Consider the following 15,546-nt stretch of genomic DNA (forward strand, 5'->3'; position numbering starts at 1 on the left):
TTGAAATAGGACGTTGAAGAAAAAGAATACGTATTTACGTATCTACACTTTTAGCAAGTCATACCTAGTATTTCACAGAAACAATTCACGTCATTAATAAAATTTCAATTTTTAAACTTTACTGCCTCATACATACGTAGTTGTTATTTCCTATACATTTCTTAATTATACGATTGAGTCTAAAGTTATCATAAAAGATGCAATTATGTATAATAATTCAGTAAAATAAATAAAAAGATATAAGTAGAAGACAAAGTAAAAGAAAAACATCTACATAGATCGGCAGGGAATCAAAAAACGCGGTTTATGCGGTTCACTAAGGATTAAAATATATTCTCCGAAATCAAAATATGTTTTAGAAATTTTATAGTCACGCTATCTCGAGAAATAGTCTCTCAAGAAATAGTAGCGACTCTGTAAAACTGAAAATGGCCCACATATGTGATACTTTTCCGATGAAACGCAGAAAGTGCAAGTACTACCATTAACCAGTTAACTGCATTTGACTTGTATTAGTTTACGCACTGCACGACCTAACCACATAAGAGATTTCTAAAATTAAATTCTGCTGTTAACTGGATAAAAAAATCTCTATTAACCTTTAAAAAGCTCTATTAAACAAAGAACCCCGAGAAAAAACCTAACGCCGATTTAACAATTTAGCATTCTGTATAACAATGAGAAGGGAACATGAACGACCGATGTCCATGTTTAGTGAATTTTTACAACGTGGCAAGAATGATAATGACGAGGTATCATCAGAGGGAGATAATACTATAATAGCGATAAAATAATAGCGATAACGAACGCAATGCAACACGTAATAAAATATATAGACACACGTATTTTATAAATATATTCACATTTCTTAACACATTCTTTATATATATTATAAGCCATATGACAGGCATTATTAGAACTAAATCTAAAGGACCTATAACGAGCATTTAGGTTTGGGTCATAGAGATCGGAAATTGGCCTCTCTTCTAACGATTTTTCACCTGCCCTCCGAGGGTTAATCATATTGCTGAGGATAATTATATTACTTTGTAATATAAATGTTTGGATATTATTCGCAGAAACAATTATCTTTAGCGTCAAAGCAAGCAAAAGGATTGACGTAAAACTTTAACAGACCGCCATAGCCTGCTTCATAAATCGTCCTTTTTTGTTGAATTCTAATTAACTGTGTAATTTATTATATAAATTTATTCGTTCTGTGTAGACAATTTATAGCTGTGATAATTTGTTGTAATTATTCTCAATATATAAGTCGTTTAGAGCTTATATAATACATAGTTGTTTAGCTTGAAGTAAATTTTTTATTTAGAGATGTTTCAATCCTGCACTAGATGATTAGCATTTTATAAAATATGAGCATAAATCTGCTTATCTTTGGAAACAGTAGCCGCGTATGAAAGCTACGAATGAAATAAGTAGGAAGTAAATCGTAGAGAACATTCCAGAAATAAGCGAAGAGGAAGACTCGCAGGTGGAATAATTAGTAGAGACGAAAGAAAAGTAGAAGGATCGCGAAGGGCGGTAAGAGGCGCGCGACGAATGTTGTCCATGAAGGCGACCGATCTCGCGTCAAGCGTCGATCGCAAAAGGTAGAAGGGATGCGATACCAATATGGCGGCTCGGTTAAAAGCAATCCACCAGCGTAACCGCTGTCAGTCCGCAACTTGGCACGGCGGTAGCGCGTTTATTCGTACGAATATTATCGGTGTCGCATAAGCGCGAGTTTCAACTCCGACCCTTTTTTCCTCTTGTTTCTTTAGCTTTTTATTTTTCTTTCCTTTTCTTTTCTTTTCTTTTCTTTTCTTTTATTTTCTCTTCTTTTATTTTACTTCTTTCTTTTCTTTTTTTAAACTTTCGTTTCGTTTCATTCAATTTGATTTAGTCTATTGTCCTAGTCTATTGTTTGATACGATTTCGTAAAGTCACGAGGAGAGAAAGGAGGAGTCAAGCGAAAACATCGTGTCTCCGTAGCCGATTTATAGAATCGTGGCGATTCGTCGTCGGCCCACCGTGCCTGACAACTGGTCTTCGTTCGTTCATCGAGCAGTTCGTGCAAATCCGAGAAAAACTTGGCACAAGACGAAGGTTCATGAAGGGACAAAAATTCGTCGAAGAATTTTCCAATCAACAGTGACACGAGAGAGAAGAAGAGAGTGTGTGTTCGATTGTTCAGAAAGAGACGATTACGTGAGATAACTGCTGTCTTCGGCCGATTGTCCGGTAAGTGAGCTGAAAGTAACGCTGCCACGCTCGCTTCCAATAGAAGCGCAACCACTTCGTGCGGTTGTTTTTCCTTCTGATATGACGTAACGAATTGACGCCGTCCCACGGAAACGACTTCGTACACCCGCCTCTCTTTCGGTTCGCTCACCGAAACGATAATTCACCGGTTGTTCATTTATTTTTACGCCTCGCGGTCTCTACCGTACCACAACGACTCGACCAAAAATTACGCGCGTCTCCCTTTCTCTCTATTTCTCTCTTTCTCTCTTTTTCTCCCTCCCTCCATCCTTCTTTCTATTCACCCTTTGATTACTCGTATGCGTTACAGGTGGTGCAATTTTAATCGTTGTTAATAAAAATGAAAAAGTCAAGCTCATCGCTATTATACGTTTCTGGGCCAGTGACTTATCTCGCAATTACTCGGTAGCAAATAACGTGCGATTACTTCAAGCAATATGAGTGAACCAAGTGATACGAACCTTATCATTGCACGATATCGTGCTTAGATATAATTACTCCGAAAAAGATATGCACACGCGTGGACAAAGTTGTTTCTTATTGAATACACGCGAGCGCAATATATATTACCTACATATATCTTGAAACTGCCAACACGGCGCTTCGTGTGTTTATCTCGTAGGAATTCGTAGCGCGGCATAAAACTGCTGCCGATAAATATAACAGTGATATTTTCTCCTGTCACTGAACCAACCGATCAACTCGTAACAGTACTCTCCTCGACGTAAACGCTAAGACATTTCCCTCTGTTGACGTTGTCTTTACGGTCTTCCTCTCACACGCTGTTTTGTCCCGTGAATCACGAACCACGTGAGCAGTCGATTTGACTTCGATTCACGTTCTACTCAATCGCGTCGCGCTTCTTTAAGGCGTGTACTTAGGTACTTAGGTTTGCCTGCTAGGTGGTCTTCGTCGTCGTACGAACTTCCATTGTTGGTTTCGAACTTGAAAAATTGCGATTCGATTCGACCTTTTTCACATTTCTTCACATTTGCATTCCTTTAGATATCTTTTCACTGTCACATTTTGAGATACCTTAGTCACAAAAAGCGTGGTATACACAAAAAATAGTAATATTTGGATATATTGAATACTAAAAGCAAACATTTCAGCGCTATCTATATTTTAATAATATTCGTGTAATAGGATTTTCATTTTGGGTCGCACAGATCCGTGAAGTTGCTTAAAAATTGCCAAACTTTGATTTTAAATGATTAATTCGGTAGACGTTGACTCTCGTGCCACATTGATCATACGTTTATACTTTAAGTGTCATTATCTTTAAATTCATATTATTCAATATCTGAAACAACAACAACAATAACGATCCCTTCAGACATTTAATGTCTTCGACGATAATTTCATTAGATTCGCAGAGGCAAAGTTAGACATTACGCGAGATACAAAGGATGAATTAAAAATAATTTATTAGTTACGTGCGTAACATATTATTATCAAAACAATTAGGAATACAGTAGATATCGACTCAGTTGTCCACAAAATATTAGTTTTCATGACACGAGGCTTTTATTCTTACTGCACCATTTTTTAATTATCAGTGTATACATGCACATTCCAAACACATATACCGAAAATCGATTACTTTGTTTTATTACCAGTCTCGCCTCTAATCTCTCCAGTATTTACTCGCCCAATATTTATGCAGGTTGGAAAACACGAAATTTGAAACGAGGAATAACAAGAAAGTTGATTCCCAAATTGCTAATTACGATATACGTATCTATAGATGTTCTAATTTTCGTAAAACTTAACATCGTCACTGTTTATTGTCCCATGCGAATTTTAATGTTTCCTTTACGTTGGGCGACCCATTAACTTTTAAACGAAGGATAATTTTTTGTATTCCTCCGATTCCCTGCACGCTTCGAAACGAATATTAATCGTGACCAATCGTTGCTTAGGGAGATCCACAACCGGAAGAAGCGAATCTTGAATCTGTCTAATTGCCAATTCGAATCTCGAAATGCGCTGTCCTTGCATGATTGGCAGACTTCCTGAAAAATTGAACGAATATTCAGAAACGTTTAAGCATTTCCGTCGTCAACGTAATGGCCTAAATCATTCATTCACTAAAATTGCAAAAACGTACTCTTAATTCTTTAGTTTTAATTCTTCTGCCTTTTTATATACTTGCAAATACGTATTTAAAAATCTAGATGTTTGATAACGTGAATGTTTAGAAATTTGAATATTTAAAAATTGAAATATATACTTTTCAATATTGGTGGATAACAATAAGTACTGGTATAATTTTAAATGTTTATTTAAATTCTATTTAGATATCTATATATTTGACTGTGATATACGGAACTATTCATAATTATTGCTAATGATACGAATATAATGGTATATTTAAGTATTGTAACATTTACATATCTACTAATTAATTAAGCTCATCAATTTGGTCAATAACACAGCCGCACTAATCACTTAACGCACTTTTATAATATATTAGTTAACGATATATGTTTCTCTGACAAACATATTTAAAATTTGTATCATGCAAAGTACTTTTATATGTCTATAAAAATTTGTTATTATACAACTGAAATGTAAAAGCCGACAAAAGGATGCTCCGTTGGACGGGTATACTGTAATAATATATTTTATTATATATTTATTTGGGACAATTATATATATAAGACTATATTAATTATTAATTACTAAATTGTTATATATATATAATAATATATGTTATATATATAAAAATATATTTCATTGGAACAATGGAGAATTGGAACACTGTCTTCTTGATTGTATTATTAATGGGAAATTACACGTATCTTAAATTTCAATTATTCAATGCCCGTAGAGTTTTGTAGTCGTTCGAATAATCATGAACAGTATTGTATGTCCATGATGAAATATGGTCCAAAATTACTTGTTCATGAATAACTATTATGTGGGGATTTTCTTTTTTATCACGGTATTAATATTCCTTTCGTAATCCTTTAGGTATTAGTGAAAATAATAAATAACAAAGAAGAATTTTTAATTAAGGAACATCTTGTTCGCTGATATAATTACAAAAAGTAAGGTAGAATATTTCCAATATTAGTAACTATTACCTGTATTTATATAATTCATATTACCTATATTTTAGATAGAATTTTAAATACTATGAAGAACAAAGTGCATCCTCTTTGGTCGATTATATAAGCTTGAAATTATGTTTCCATAAAATCGAACTGCAATCGTATTCATGTTACCGTATTTAGTTGCATTTCATAATTTTTCATAAGTGCGCTTCGGTTCACACACTTAAGAAAAACAATTTGGGCCAATAACACAGCCGCACTAATCACTTACGTACTTTTATTATAGAGTAGTTAACGATATATGTTTCTCTGACAAACATTGTGCGTGAAACGATTCCTTACTCAAATACCACCAAAGAACGACTTGAACGTCTGACCTCTACCTTTAAGAGCCTTGGATACACGCGAGACGGAAGTTTCTGGCTGCCGTAGTTCGCGATGAATTCGAAATGGTTGGTTAAAACCTAATGTCACATGTTTACATACTGATCAAAATAAATGCGTATTGCTCAACAAAATGTTATTAAAATAACATCATGAGCATCGTAAATAGACTTTAGATTTTTTACGCGTTTATTTCCAGGATGTTCCTTATTGATAAAAAATGTTGTACGCGTAGATATCGTTAAGAGAGTAACGTGACTTATCTTTAAGTGGCTCGAATCGTTTTAATCGACATTAACGTTGTGTATATGTTTGTAATATAAAAGTATTGGGTGGAGTACCATTGGAATTCCTTGGATCTTACGAACTGGTGAAATACAAGGCAATTCGTTTTGGATATTATGGAGGCCTAGCGACCGAGAGCTTACGCATAACTAGTGTTCGATTACCGAAATTTATCACAGATCGATAATTTCTCACATAGCTCTGGATACGCGGTGATTTGAACGCGCTCTGGCAATCACGCGGCAACATATCTACTTGGTTACATATTACGTGAGAGGACGTTGCGACACCCGGCAAATTTTCTGAAAGAAACCGAAACGAGTTTTGCTTTCTCTCTGTACTTTTTAAACTTCTCGCTAGATTGTTGACTACTTTTATATTCCACTGCAGGTCGGAAAAATCCAATCAGTAAGTTATTATAATTGTAACATTCCCCGATACTGACGAAACATTCTTGGATTTAGAACTCCTTTGAACGAAGAAAATCTTTATACGCTTGCTGTAATTTGATCTTTTAACAGAATTACATATATAGCTTTCTATTCGGTAATCCGATGAATAGACTACGGATGTTTGTGCACTCGTGGAAAATTTAAAAGTGAAGAACTATAAAGTGCACAATATACAAAAATATATAAACGAGGTATAGTATCTGATAAATGAAACAAAAGTTTTACGCTTTTATTTATCTTCATATAAATACGAATCCGCGATCTAGTGATGAACCAAAATTGTTATACAATTTAAATTATCGACTTATCTCACACAGTAAAGAAAACAATTTACAAATGGAATACTGTAATTGTATAGCACAACTACTACGTGGTTAATACGAATTATCAATCCACGAGAAGGTGGTGCTCTCAAATAGTTAAATCTCCCGTGCAATATAATGTCTTCTTAATTTCGTACAACTGGCAATAGTTCATCTATTCTGCGCGTATTTTTCGTGATTATCGAACGATGTCAAGAAAAGACTTTAATACGATCGTTACGTAAATGGATACTATCGGGTTGCTTCTTCTTTCTAACCAATATACCGCCGTGAAGTACCATTAAATCATCATAGCTCTCGACAGGTTGCAGCTTCATGCAGCTATGTACTTTCCCCGTGCTTCTTATTATAGACAACTTGTTCGTCCTACCTAGCTTTGATTTTGGAGGGAAAAAGGTTAATCGGTGTGTAATAATCTTGCCCGATGAAATTTCAGAAATGGACAAGGAAAGCGATTCGCGGGAACAAACGTGACTTTTTGAACATGCTTTGTGCATGTGGCAAAAACGTGCTTGAAATATACGTTATTTACTATTTGCTTGTTTGTTTTTCTTAATTGCTTCTTCATAATTTGTTCTTCCTTTAAAACATTGGAATTCTAAAGAATTTTCTGAAAGTTTTTGTATTCCGCTCACCAACGAGCCTCTGCCTTGACGTGTTTAATTAGGAATGTTTTCGTATCTAGAAAATTCATAAAGACAACAAACGATCGTGGAAAACAGAACTGTGTAAAAACAGTTGCATATATTCGATTAGTTGGCATAATAAACGTCGATGTTACGTTTATGAGAATAAGAATCAAGATTACATAAAATAACACTGAAGCAAACACTGTACTGATTGTCGAACATGTTCAACTTTTTCTAGTCCCGAATCTCCTTGCGAACTGTTGTTACTTGCTAACTATTGAGATCTGTCACATTATCGGGTTGGATGACACAGCAACGATTTACCACATTGAGGTTTTCATGTTGCATGATGCAACATGGACTTGCGTAATTATTTTAATGTGACATTTTTTTTCGTTAATCGTATTTCGACGCAGTTTAGCATTCTTAAACTAAAAGTCACAAAAACGTTATGTAATTAATTCGAACGTGCCTGAGAGGCAGCACATGTGATTTCTCCTTGATATCGTTAATATTGCAACAGCGATTGTCATTCAGGAAAAATATTATCATCACGAAGGATACGATAACGTTATTTTTCACAGAAATCAAATTTAAGAAAGACATAGTGACGGCACTGTTCAACAAAGATATAACGAAGAACCGGTTAAAATGTTAAATGTTTTATCCGCTAAAAGTGTCTTTCGAATTACCTGGTCGAATATCTTTCGTATCGTAGAGGAAAAAAACTAGCGTGACTGGATCAACTTCTTCCAAATTGTTCCTTTCAAAATAAGGAAAAAACTAGTTTAGAGTAATTTAATTGTTAATCGCTCGAAGATGTTTCGTAGAAAATCGAGGAATCTGACCTTGTCTCTGCCTCACGTCATTCCTGACGACTTATCTCCTAGTTGTTTTACTCCATGTGTTAACTCATTAAGGATTAAAGTTGAGTTAACGCCACATTTCATTTGTAATTCCTTTTCAGTCAATTACAGTCAGTTTACATTATACACAAGTGAATTGATATTATTGAATTCTTTTGAATTAACATTGCAACCATTGCAATCAAAAAAAGAATCATAAGAATTTCTTCGATCTAGATATTAAATTTTATGAGATTTGCAGAAATCGAAGTATTTTATATCAATTTTGGTCGAGAAGAAACTAACAGTTTTTGTATCATAAAAATTCTTTTTGTTTCCGATTTCCTTCCGATTTGTATAATAGGTTTCTCCCATGTATTGAAAATCTATTACTCTAATATATTTGATTTGATAAAACAGTAACGGTATTTCATTTACATTTTATAATAATGTTGCATTTCCGCAGCGTTTACACATTATTTCGCTGTGTGGTGTTTAATGGATTAACGCGTGCATTCTTTCGTCGTATATCTAATCATGAACGTAAGCCCTCGCACGTTGCGCGCAATAAAGCTGCTGTTGTATGTTCCCTTACGTTCGGTATATCCGGTCGAGCAACCTCTACAATCCGCCCGAGCCTTTTACAAACACCAATCAATACGTTTGCTAATGGTACTTGGAATTAATGTGTGAATATTTGCGACCAGATCTCTACCACTTGTAATGAACACTAATAATTTGTTTCGCAATAAAAGTGGCGGATAAAACTGGTCAAGATATACAGGTATTTCCTAATACTCGACCAGGTTCGTAGTCCATTCAGTGAGCGATAGTCAATGACGATAATAGATACATCCAACATAGACACAGTCAACGCTGAAGTCGTAAAATCAGACAGTGTTTGGAGTTTACAACTTTCGATGGTCACAACAATTAATATCTGTCTAAAAGATCTTCGTTTAGATCCATACGATGTCAATTGTGAATCAGTTCTTCCTTTGTAATGTATCTAGAAAAAATTGTCGCGTTGTAAAAAGAACGGTTATAGTTCGTTTCTAATTTACATATATTCTGAAAGCATCATTGATTATAATGCATTGTCGAACTGCTATTAATTGTGGAAATTGATTTAAAATCAATCGGTGAACCTACAATAATACCTTCGTCGAAAATTGTAAATTTTATCCATTGACCGATCGTTTGACCTCGTTATATTACTTACATTTATTATACATCGGTAGATGATCGTTTCAAGTCTGAATTCGTGGCGCGAAACAAAGATCAGAGGCAATTGCCAATGACTCTAGTCGTTCCCCTTTCTTTCCGCGTACGATAAAATTACGTATCTAATTAACGTCGTGAATACAGAAACTATCGTGACCTCGACATGGTCTCGTTCGACGATTTCACGTATCGCGATTTTGTTACGTGTACGCATTTCCAAAGTCATGCCAATCGAGGAGTGGAATAAATACACATACTCGACGTAAGTGCTTGTGGCTGTTCCGTGAATTTGAATTGAATGGGTCATTAAAACATTTTTAAAAATCCGTACATCTCCAACCGTTTACCGTCATGTCTAATTAACATACGTGAAATATTGAACGATGACGACTGAAAAACTATAAGTACCGGCCTTGCTAACGAAGCAGTTTTCCGTGTGTGTGGAAACTTTCTTCTTTGTAGCTTCTATCACGATTTGCAATTAGTCAAACTGGTAGGGATTTTGCAACATGCAGACCAGGTCATCTCGCTCCTGGACTTAGCATAGTAAGAGGGAGAAGTGAATGTTGGCGGTTCTAGTACCTTCCAGAACATGAAATTAAGATTTGCCCGATCAAAAGAGCTGTCCTTCTGTTCACGAAATATTTCTAACTCTAAGATTTCACTTGGAAAGTAAGAATATAGTAGGACAAATAGTTTACGTAATTGGAGTTCATATTGATTCTCTCCACTACCTATTATTTCTCGTCCATATAAATGGATAGAAGTTTACGTTCAGATAAATGGATTCAGTTAGCACTTCCATTGATTGAGCACTAAAAGTTCGTTCCAGTAAACGAAATTCGTACAAACAGAGTTCCATTGTAATAAGATTCTATCGTTCATCGCAGTCCTATCATTTACGTATACAATCAAAATTAGAGGATTAACTTGTCAGTGACGGAATCTGTACAAATACTATAATACTCGACATACAATAGCGTATGTTTAATTAACAAAGATCCTTGAAGTGTCAGAGCCACCGGAAGCGAGACGGTCGAGGTCGCGACGAGACGATGCGAAGATGGAAGATCCGTGCACGAATAAGCGGTTCGGAACGCTAAAAGATGTATGATTCAGTCGACAGAGAGTACTCGTGCGATACTACAATCAGCTGAAAAGTATGTCGTACACTTCTATTCGTGAATATGTGGCCGCAATTTCTCGTGAGTGTCAACAACGAGGCATGTCTGCTTATTCCTTTCTCTCGTTGCCCTCCTCTCTGCCTCACTCCCGCCCCCCTCACTCTCTCTCTCTCTCTTTCTCTCTCTCTCTCTCTCTCTCTCTCTCTCTCTCTCTCTCTCTCTTTCTCCACCAGTGAAGTTTTGCTCTCTGTCTCTTCACTTAATGCTCCCCAAAACAGCTACATGTTCTCCTTTTCTCCTCCTGCCGATGGTTTTCTTACATCTCTTTTTATTTTGTTACTCGAACGCGCAACAATTCGCGTATTACTTAAGATCACCGGCCGGTTGCGTCGCTCCATAATAGTTAAACCTGCAGTTTCGTGCCGGCGCGACGCGGCAACAAGCCACGCGCCTTCGACTTTCCCGCCGTATGCCGTTTCACCGACTGCTCTGTCATGTATCACCGCGACACAATCGAATACAAATCTATGCGGAGTGCCTCGGAAATGATCATGTAATCGACGCAAGGAAGTGAATAATCGACAAAAGGTTATTCTACTCGCGAAAATAGATCTAAACTGTACATTAAAATTTGTACGGAAATCCCTTTATTTCATTTCATTTTTATTTGACCAAATCTTATTTGAAAATTGATGAAATGACAGCTGTTCACTCGCTTGTAGTAAATATTTTGTAATTTCCGCATACATTTTCCAATCGGTCTCAAATTTGTCCAATACAATCATAACAGTCGTGTCTCGTGTTAATGAAATTTCAAAATATTTTATATTACACGTATAATTTATTCATATAAATTTTCTGTGGTTGCAAATACTCGATTGAAAAATAAAACAATTATCTTATGTTCCTATCTTTTCTTTTATTCTGTTCCTTCGTTCGTTTACGATACGTTCCTCGTGACTTCTGTTCGATCTGTACGATGCTATACGGTTTGTAAAGAATGGTACGATACTACGACAAGATTAACAAGACAGAATACCCCTACGTTCAATCTGCGCTGCAGTTTCCTGTTGCAAAATGTCGATACTCGAAATTATTATCCATGTTGATGGAATTCCGTTTGTCCTAAATATAGGCTTGTCACGAGACATACAAATTGACGCCTGACGCGGTCACTTTCACGTGACATGTTAGAGATAACTGTGAAATCTCGCGGCTCCGAATGAATTGTCCTGAAACCGACGTAAACTTAAATATGGAACAAGTTGGATCTTTCTCGCCGTTTTTATTTCTTCGAATCAGAGAATCGCAGAAATCTTCAATTTCATTGTTCCAGCAATCAACCGAGCTTCGATCGAAGTTGAGTCATGATGAACTGGAAAATATTGTTAAGACTGATCACAGTGAATGCTTGTCCCGAAGAACTATCGTTCTGACGAATCAAACATCTGAAAACCGAAATGTGAACACCCATAAGAGTTTATACGCGTATTTGACTGCTCTAACGTATTCGTTAGGGTGCATTTAGACTAAACGAGCAAAAATATACGAGGAGATTAGGAGCATTCACTCGTACTCATTTGATGTAAACGGTTTTCGAACAATCTGTTCGTAAAGTGATTTACACCAAAAACCGACACCTACGTACATACCTATTCATAGAAAATAGACCATTAAAGTATATAGAATATTAAATAATTATTTCCACCTCGCTCGATCTCGTAATAACGATATCTGATGAAGAAGTTATAACTATAAATGCATTCTTTGATCGCGAAACAGAAAAAGAATGTTTACGCGTTAATTCTACTAAAGTGAAGTAAGAACGAGCATTCACTCGCTTGATCTTAAATCTAAACGCACCTATAGAACGATATAGTTGGTTAAAAAAAAGTATCTGCTATGGTAGCCTAAAACCTAGGACATAGTAACCGAAAAAAAAGGAAACATCGACGAAATTTCGATCTTGCTCCAATCGGCATCGCGAATCGCGACGCGTATCGAGGATAGACATGCACGCGAAACCACTTTCACGATCGCTCTACCACGGATTGGATATGTTCCAGTACTGGTTCAGAGACCTCGAACTATTCCAAAGTCTGCCCTCTCGAATTAACGTTTCGCGAATTTTGACGATCCACGCGGTCGATTATGCGTTGACCGAATTTCACGCATCGCAGATACAAGCGTTAGAAACCGGTTAGACCGGAGTCCTGTTAAACAAACTGAAACATCTGTCTTGCGTTTCATAGCTGTCACAGTGGTAGAATCTAATTTAATTGGAGCCAGACCTTTCTATTGCAACACACCTTGATCGCTCGTAAGATCGTTTGAAGCACGATAAATAATCCTTGTATATACTTGACTTAAAGAATCACAATGTGTAATGTTTTTGTTTCGACCGCAAGCTTGATTAAAATTTCCGTCGAAAATTTATTTTCTATATACGTGGCACGCTCGATCTGCCGTTAAATTGTGTATTACTGCTGCGCGGTTAGTTCCATGTTATTAACTCGCGGTATTGTATAACGCCAATTACAGATTTCTTGCACAACGATGTTGTAATTTCGCGTATTTGCTAAGGACCATCTCTCGTTTCGTTAAACTCCCAATAAGTGGCAGTATATTTAGATATATCGGGGGGGGGGGGGGCAAATAGATCCGCTGGCTGCGGTTTCAATTAAATAAAAATGTAGCATACAATCATCATCGCACAATCTTTTACGAACTCTCCTACTATCGCGGCAATGAAATCTTATGTATTTCAAAAGCTTCTATATTCATTATTATCTTACACTATAAACAACACATTGAAAATTGATCGACTGATTGAGTCTCGGAATAAAGATTCAAATCAATCGTGATTCATGAAAAGAGCTAGCTCGCCAATATATATTATATATAGACGTTAAATTATTAGTGGTTACACGTTTGATATTTAACGTTATCTGCCCTCGTCACGAAATAATAAAAAGTAGATTAATAAAGTTAGAAATCGTAAATCAGTAATATGCGAAATAAATTAAATACATAAATATTAATAAGCTTATAATTAATTTTATTTATTATCTAAAATTGTTTGTATATATGTACGATTTATATCATTATTACCAATTGCTACAATTATTTACACATTTTTTACGTTTATTGGCCTTACCTTCTTTTTTCTTTTATATAACTACTATTCTATTTTTGTTATCGATAATAATATTACTAAACTTATGTTTATATATATTTACAACGTTTATATATTTAGAGGAAATTTGAAAATGCAAAAGCATTATGTACTTGAGTCTATAATTGAGTCTATAATTGCGTCTCATGTCTATTACAGAGACACATAAAATATCTAAAATAAAGTAGGCACTATATGATATTTAATGAGTGAAACAATCCTCTGTCTGAATTCCATTTCGTCAATTCTATTCACAAAGATATGAATTTTCACTTCCTCAAAGATATTGTTTACGATGTCACTCTCTTCATCGAAGATTTATCGAGGTAATATGAGTATTTCAGATGCGACATAAACAGTTTTGTCGCTGTACATTATCGCTTTCAATCCAACAAGCCTTTGTTGTACCAACCGAACGCTAGGATTAAAGATTAAACGCTATACGCCAGCATAATCGCTTGACAGCTTCAGTTTCCGTCGAATACTGTGACTCACATGTACGTACAACCGATCGCAATGTATTCGTCACTTTAGAATCATAATCTTATACACAATATAATTACCGACAATTCGTATCATGAATTACTCGCTGGTACAAATATAGATTATGTCATTGTGCGATACGAACTATGATGTCATAATAAGCGTAAAACCTTCCACGAAACGGGTTTCCACGAATTATACTTCTTTTTTGGCAAACTATATTCGAACATCAAAGTTAGCTTGTCGCGAAATTATACATCGTCTAGTTTCCTGTGAAATTTTTACGATAAAAATTATTTGAAATACCAAATATATGTCGAAGATATCTCGACATGCACTATATACGTTAAAGATATTTCTTTGGTGTTTTATTGTTGTGTTTGATACATAAAACACGATTCTCGAAGGAGAAGACAAGTTATTTGTCGCCATGTTGGCTCTCATTCGAATTACAAATAGGTCGTATTTTACGTAACATTATGATATACGGTGAATCTCTAAGGTCTTCTGTCTTCTTCCTGTTCAATGAACGTAGCTATCATAGCTGCAGGTAACATTCTGACGAGCTATAGAACACAGAATTTAGAATCTCATTTCTGGCCGACAATAATCCACTTGAATAATTAAGATCCTCGTTATTGCTAACAGCGAGCTATTGTATCGATTTCATGTGGAACAACGTAGCATTCTATTGCACGCTTCTTCAAGTTTTTATATGGGTATCTTGCGTATAATGATAATGTAGTAAAGAAGTAGAGGTTGCAGGTATTACAAAAAGTTCAGAAATCGGTAACAAGTGAAAAATAGGAAATAAAAGGTTGATAGAAGAGTTCTTACTGATGAAAAGTTCCAATTATTGAACGAAAATGAAATTAGGAAAGAGACATCGATTCTTCAAGTTGTATTCCAACGTCGGAAATGTCTTTGTAAGACTTATTACAAGAATCTTGTTCACACCTTGATGCTGCACATCGCGAAGTTCTTCTTTCAGAAATAAACGAGATTGTGTTCCTCTCGGTTTATTTGGTCGATGACGTCGCGTATACGTTTCAATTTCATAGGCCTCCCCACTTTTTACTTATCTACAGTTCCCAACCTTGACGCGACCTAACACCTTCCAGCAATTAACAGTCTAGTACGATGGGTCACGTATGATTGTGCAATTACTTCGTAATGGTGTCACAATGTCTCAGTTCAGTTGTACAACGTGATTCCACGATACTGTCGAAAAGACTGACCTGTAAAATATCATCTCGTAAGTTTCTTGATTCTTATCTACGATACCTCAATATGTATGGCGA

At 35.6% G+C, this 15,546-nt stretch overlaps 1 protein-coding gene across 6 annotated transcripts in view; it reads left to right on the forward strand.

The window, feature by feature from the left end:
- The window catches only part of LOC138184830 (very long chain fatty acid elongase AAEL008004), a 35,525-nt gene that overhangs the window by 7,716 nt on the left and 12,263 nt on the right, over positions 1-15,546 (forward strand). For 2 of the 6 annotated variants that reach the window (XM_069123151.1, XM_069123161.1), the window contains exon 1: positions 1,660-2,241. The exons of 2 other annotated variants lie outside the window; for them this stretch is intronic. The gene's annotated coding sequence lies outside the window, so the exon portion shown is untranslated. Of the gene's footprint in view, positions 1-1,657; positions 2,242-15,546 lie in introns of those variants that run through there. 2 more of the 6 variants (XM_069123162.1, XM_069123163.1) reach the window with 2 other exon arrangements.

The sequence above is a fragment of the Bombus flavifrons genome, chromosome 11, assembly GCF_040668555.2.
Source record: "Bombus flavifrons isolate JBK064 chromosome 11, iyBomFlav1_principal, whole genome shotgun sequence".
NCBI classification, from domain to species: Eukaryota; Metazoa; Arthropoda; class Insecta; order Hymenoptera; family Apidae; genus Bombus; species Bombus flavifrons.